The sequence below is a fragment of the Vespa velutina genome, chromosome 18, assembly GCF_912470025.1.
Source record: "Vespa velutina chromosome 18, iVesVel2.1, whole genome shotgun sequence".
NCBI classification, from domain to species: Eukaryota; Metazoa; Arthropoda; class Insecta; order Hymenoptera; family Vespidae; genus Vespa; species Vespa velutina.
The window spans coordinates 2,564,102-2,569,101 of NC_062205.1; the positions used below are offsets into that span (position 1 = coordinate 2,564,102).

Here is a 5,000-nt window from a genome sequence, read left to right on the forward strand (position 1 = left end):
TTTTCACAGTAAGTGGCATTATTTCAATCAACATTTTGGAATTTTATTTTTTTCCTCTTTTTTTTGTTATTATATCATCCTCTTCAAAACAAAATGAAAAAAAGAAAAGAAAAAAAAAAATAATAATAATAAAAACAAGTAAACAAGCAAACTCGTCGTCATGACCTTATAATTGTTTCTTTCGGGAGACTTTAATGCCGACAATCACTTTACGAGAGAGAGAGAGAGAGAGAGAGAGAGAGAGAGAGAGAGAGAGAAAGAGAACAAACAATTGGGTGGAGGGGGGAGAAAGAGGAAGATATCAAGCGATTTTATAACAATTTTCACATGTCGTTAAAATAATCGAATGAGTTCAACATAATTTACGTTGGCTACGAGAATTTTCTCGAAATACATAACGTCCATTGGGTGACGTAGAAGATACGATAGAATATGTATATATACGCGTTGTTATATCTCTCTCTCTCTTTCATTCTATCTCTATCTCTATCTCTCTCTATCTCTTTATCTCTCTATCTCTCGAGTACGCATTAATTGTTTCGTTCAGTCATCGACGATGAAAAGCATTAATAATAACGGAGATTACAAAAGAGTCTGTAGATGTGTATGTATATACATATATATATATATATATATATATATATATATATATATATATATATATATATAGATATCGAGAAAGAGAGACAGAGAAAGAGAACGAATGAGGAAATTAAATTGTGTAGGACACGAATGGAAACCTTTGAAATAACTACAATTGATATTTTATTGACGTATTATTGGCAATTCCCTGAATGGTACGTGGGCGACCAAAATCTCTGTGTCCTTGTATGTCTATTTGTGTGTGTGTGTGTGTGTGTATCTGTCTGTCTGTCTGTCTGTCCGTCCGCATGTGTGTACTCGTTATAACCCTAATCAAGAATTTTGTTCGCCGTTACGTTATTATAATAGCATTGTTTTAATGTATGTATATATGTATGTGTATATATATATATATATATATATATATATATATCACTACCGACGAAAAATCTCTCAAGGGTATTCTCCGTGTGAACAAGCATATTGAAAATCATGCGCGTGCGGTCCGCGTTTATAATCGTTCTCGCGGAATAACCGGAAAGAAGCTTTCGTGGCTTTTGATACTAAAATATTAGTGAGTCGGATTATATTCGATGGCGCACGGTAGTATGGAACATATATACTAAAGAGAGAGAGAGAGAGAGAGAGAGAGAGAGAGAGAGAGAGAAAGGGGGGGGGGTGGGAGGACAGAGAGGTAGATACAGTGGGAAAAAGTTATTTAAATATTTCGCTTGTACTCGTTTTAATAGTCAATCAGATTATAACCTCGTACACGTGTGTATACTATATATATATATATATATATAAAATGTATTTCAATTTTTCACTATGGCCAACATTTTATACGGTTAACCCCCCCCCCCCCCGGCCCCCTTCCCCCTCGAATGTGAAAGGTTTCTTGTTTTTTTTCTTTTTATATATATATATATATAACATAACACAATATAACAAGTACAAATGCGTTTTTAATTTGTATTGTTCTGTTTTTAGTTTTTTTTTTTTTTTTTTTTTTTTTTTTTTTTTTTTCCTTTTTTTTCTATCTTTCTTCATTATTTATCTTTTTTTATTATTAAATTTTTCTCTCTTACATTCGCTCACACGATTTTTTGCAAGAGTTCAAGAGTTTCATTTTTTCTTGTTCTCTGTATTTCTGTCTCTCTCGTCTCTTGTCTTGTTCGTTTGGTCTGTTTTTAATTTTCCTTTTTTTTTTTTTTTTTTTTTTTTTTTTTTTTTTTTCTCCTTCTTCTTTTTCTTTCGTCACGACATCTTTGGTTTATTCGAGCGGGCAAACTACCATAATCGGTCGGTCGTGCAAAGACTCGGTTGATCGGCGTTCGCGGGCAGAAAAATGTAACGCCACCATAGCCAATACTTTCCACAAGTACGATCGTTTCTCTATGGCGTTATCGTTGCTAAAGGAATTTCACTTTGTGAAATTACGTGTAACTATTGATTATAGTATGCCGATATGGCAATCGAGCATAACGATTTCACGATAATCCTTCGATTCATCTAATATCTTTCTTTTTCTCCTTTAAATCAATCAAAATGAGCATATATAATCAGTTCAAAAAGATAATAATAAATTATCTATAATTTGTTATTCGATTTGTATTTCGATTTTGTTATGAAGTAAAGATCGATCCGATCCGATCCGATCGGAAGATTAAAACAAATGGACGATTAAATCAGCCGATTGTTATGCTCGTTTCAAATTAACTGGTGCAATTGTTCTTTTAAGATCCATCGTCTATGTAAGATCTCTTTCTTTGTGAATGATAATACTTGACGATTAATAATAATTCCGATGATTTAATTATCAATTGGTTTTAACGATGTTCAACGATTCGAAGATATTTCTCGTTGAAATTGAGAAAGACGAGGAAAAAAAGAAAAAAAAAAAAAAAAGAACGAACAATGCGACGATGTCAATGAAAAGACGAACGAAAATGAATTTATAAGAACGTAAAAAAATCGACGAATCAATGATCTTATATATTTAAAGAATGACAAAGGTATAATAGAAAATAATAAAAATTGATAGGATTTAAAGATAGATAGATAGATAGATAGATAGATAGATAGATAAAAGCACCGATTAATTTTATAGTCGAAGAGAGTGGTTGTCTCGTAGGATTGAGTAAAAATCCCCTAAGAGTAGAGAAGGAGGAGAAGGAGGAGGAGGAGGGGAAAGAAAAGGAGAGGTAGGAAAATGAAGTAGGTCGTGAACAGGGCTGGCGCAGTTTCGTAGCGACCTTAATTAATCCGTCCTGCTAGTGGAACTCTTGTGTTAGGAGACTGACGTTGAAGTTAGTACTGTTAACCCTTTCACTCTCCCTCTCTCTCTCTCTCTCTCTTTCTCAGCTTTGCTAACATATATATATATATATATATATATATATATATATATATATATATATATATGTTATGGGTGTGTACATACGTATATATATATATTTATACACACATACATGCATGCATATGTACGATTGCACGATACAAAGCTAGTTCAACGACTCGTGGGAAAGAAACTCCCTCTCTCTCTCTCTCTCTCTCTCTCTCTCTCTCTCTCTCGCTCTCCATCTAATTCTAGCTTATACTCTTTATATGTACCGCGATCTAGCCACCGTACAAAATTCTCTCTCTCTCTCTCTCTCTCTCTCTTTCTCTCTTTTCTTTTTTTCTCTTAAACTTTAACGCACCTACGAAGAGGAGTAATTTGATCGGCCAAATTGTTGGGAACAATAGCCTATCTGCAACATCATTCTCTCTCTCTCTCTCTCTCTCTCTCTCTCTCTCTCTCTCTCTCTCTCTCTCTCTCTCTCTCTCTCATTTTCTCTTTTTATTTGTCTGAAAAGATATCTCTAACCTATCATTCTTTTTTTTTTTATCATTCACACACACACTCTCTCTCTCTATCTCTCTCTCTCTCTCTCTCTCTCGTAACCTTCCCATCGTTTCTATATTCTCATTTCAACTATGCAAGGCCTATCGAAGCAACGCAATGTAACGCAACGCAATGCAACGCAGTGCAATGCAATGCAATGCAATGCAATGCAACTGGACTCGATTCAACTCAACTCAACTCAACGATTCTACAAAGCTACTCTCGCAACAAATCCGATTTCAAATCTCGCTGGTAAACGAGAACGATATCTCGTTTCGACGATTACGCCCACTCGCCGCAGTGTCTACCAACAGGTTTACCGATCGCCGTGGTTTACCTCTCTTTATCCTTCCTGTTGTTCACTACCAATGTTATATCGTATTTAACACGTATACGCCGTTTATGTTGGTACGTTAGTTTCTAATATGTTCAATTAATTTCTCCTTATATATATATATATTTATTTATTTATTTATTTATTTATTCTCTTTGTTCCATTTCCTAGATTATTTCGAATAATCTCAATTTCGAATTAATCTCAATTGATATAATTAAAATCGTAATATTAAAAATCATACTCCATATATAATCTTACTATCTTAATTATTTCTCATTATTTAAAAATGATTCATTCGACATGTTATGAAAAACATTATAGATTATTAAAAATCAAAGATAATATATAAAATGAAAATTTGTTAATAATTACTCGGGAAAAATCTTTCTAATGGTTTTAACTATGACTATGGGACGCACGTGTTTCCTTTGAAAAATAAGAATTTGTAATAGGAGAGAAAGTAGAAGAGGAAAAAGAAGAAGAAGAAGAAGAAGAAGAAGAAGAAGAAGAAGGTATAAACGAGAAGATGAGATCGAACGAGGGAGAGGAATCTTTCATTGGCTGTTGGAAACGATCTCAGTTGAGATTCTTAAACGTAACTTTGAACGAGACAGAACGAGTAAAGTGAGAGATTTTCTTTCTCATCGAAAGAGAGAGAGAGAGAAAGAGAGAGAAACTTTCATCTCCTCTATCGGCGTTACTAGCCGATAATTCCAGACCCCCGACAACTTAAAAAGGAACGAAGAAGAAGAAGAAGAAGATATCGAATAACGCTTGAACTGAAATCGCTGCTACCTGAAAACTTTTTAATTGATGGAGTTTGAATGATATGACGACGACAATGACGACGACGACGACGACAACGACGACGACGACGAGGACGACAACAACGAGGACCGAGGTGTCATGGATGATATAAAAAGTTAAGTAAGTATATTCAAAGAAAACGTACACGTACGATTTATACGTATTTATTTATTTATTTAATTATTTATTTATTTTTATTTATCTTAAATAAGATTCATTATTATATCTAACTTTTTATCGATCAAAGAAAATATTCATGATAAACAAATAATTATTTGTCAATCGATCGAAATGATTTAATATATATCTTTCGTAGATGTGTTTACGAATAGAAATGTAAATGGATATTTATTTTTTAAATTTCTTTCAAAAGACAGAAAAAAAAAC

General features: G+C 33.3%; 1 protein-coding gene across 6 annotated transcripts in view; it reads left to right on the forward strand.

Moving 5' to 3' along the window:
* LOC124955575 (RING finger protein 17) overlaps positions 1-5,000 on the forward strand; it is a 187,258-nt gene that overhangs the window by 84,512 nt on the left and 97,746 nt on the right. The window contains exon 1 of one of the 6 annotated variants that reach the window (XM_047510180.1): positions 4,223-4,733. The exons of the other annotated variants lie outside the window; for them this stretch is intronic. The gene's annotated coding sequence lies outside the window, so the exon portion shown is untranslated. Of the gene's footprint in view, positions 1-4,222; positions 4,734-5,000 lie in introns of those variants that run through there. 6 annotated transcript variants of the gene reach the window in all.